The 1,220-nt window shown below is 52.2% G+C and overlaps 4 non-coding genes across 4 annotated transcripts; all 4 read left to right on the top strand.

The window, feature by feature from the left end:
* Positions 1-85: 85 nt before the first annotated feature.
* LOC125853030 (5S ribosomal RNA) lies at positions 86-204 on the top strand. Its single transcript, XR_007445107.1, has one exon. It is a non-coding gene; the product is annotated as a 5S ribosomal RNA (ribosomal RNA).
* Positions 205-418: 214 nt separating this feature from the next.
* LOC125853031 (5S ribosomal RNA) lies at positions 419-537 on the top strand. The gene has a single exon (XR_007445108.1). It is a non-coding gene; the product is annotated as a 5S ribosomal RNA (ribosomal RNA).
* Positions 538-751: 214 nt separating this feature from the next.
* LOC125853029 (5S ribosomal RNA) lies at positions 752-870 on the top strand. The gene has a single exon (XR_007445106.1). It is a non-coding gene; the product is annotated as a 5S ribosomal RNA (ribosomal RNA).
* A 214-nt stretch (positions 871-1,084) lies between these two features.
* Positions 1,085-1,203, top strand: LOC125853032 (5S ribosomal RNA). The gene has a single exon (XR_007445109.1). It is a non-coding gene; the product is annotated as a 5S ribosomal RNA (ribosomal RNA).
* Positions 1,204-1,220: the final 17 nt, after the last annotated feature.

Below are 1,220 nucleotides of genomic sequence, written 5' to 3'. Positions count from 1 at the left end.
CGCGTTGAGGCTAGGTCGGCGGGGGGCAAGCTAGGGCGTTGGGAGGAAGAAAGTGTTTGATAGAATTTAGAGTGCTAGGAATGATGGATGCGATCATACCAGCACTAACGCACCGGATCCCATCAGAACTCCGAAATTAAGCGTGCTTGGGCGAGAGCAGTTCTAGGATGGGTGACCCCCTGGGAAGTCCTCGTGTCGCATCCCTCCTTTTTGTCGAAATTCGGTCGTGTAATTGAAAAAATATATTTATTTATTTTTTGCAGGAACGACGTCGTTAGGACAGGTGATGGGGGCGTTGAGGATGGGCGTGACGGGGGGCGTCAAGCGTCGGTGCGCGTGGAGGCTAGGTCGGCGGGGGGCAGGCTAGTGCGTTCGGAGGAAGGAGGTGTTTAATAGAATTTAGAGTGCTATGAATGATGGATGCGATCATACCAGCACTAACGCACCGGATCCCATCAGAACTCCGAAGTTCAGCGTGCTCGGGCGAGAGTAGTACTAGGATGAGTGACCCCCTGGGAAGTCCTCGTGTTGCATCCCTCATTTTTGTCGAAATTCTGCCGTGTAATTGAAAAAATATATTTATTTATTTTTTGCCGGAACTACGTCGTTAGGACAGGTGATGGGGGCGTTGAGGATGGGCGTGACGGGGGGCGTCATGCGTCGGTGCGCGTGGAGGCTAGGTCGGCGGGGGGCAGGCTAGGGCGTTGGGAGGAAGGAGGTGTTTAATAGAATTTAGAGTGCTATGAATGATGGATGCGATCATACCAGCACTAACGCACCGGATCCCATCAGAACTCCGAAGTTAAGCGTGCTTGGGCGAGAGTAGTACTAGGATGGGTGACCCCCTGGGAAGTCCTCGTGTTGCATCCCTCCTTTTTGTCGAAATTCGGTCGTGTAATTGAAAAAATATATTTATTTATTTTTTGCAGGAACGACGTCGTTAGGACAGGTGATGGGGGCGTTGAGGATGGGCGTGACGGGGGGCGTCATGCGTCGGTGCGCGTGGAGGCTAGGTCGGCGGGGGGCAGGCTAGGGCGTTGGGAGGAAGAAGGTGTTTAATAGAATTTAGAGTGCTATGAATGATGGATGCGATCATACCAGCATTAACGCACCGGATCCCATCAGAACTCCGAAGTTAAGCGTGCTTGGGCGAGAGTAGTACTAGGATGGGTGACGCCCTGAGAATTCCTCATGTTGCATCCCTCCTTTTTGTCGAAATT

The sequence above is a fragment of the Solanum stenotomum genome, unplaced genomic scaffold, assembly GCF_019186545.1.
Source record: "Solanum stenotomum isolate F172 unplaced genomic scaffold, ASM1918654v1 scaffold7850, whole genome shotgun sequence".
Lineage (NCBI taxonomy): Eukaryota > Viridiplantae > Streptophyta > Magnoliopsida > Solanales > Solanaceae > Solanum > Solanum stenotomum.
The sequence above is the reverse complement of the archived record's forward strand: the minus strand, read 5'-3'. Positions and strand labels throughout refer to the sequence as shown.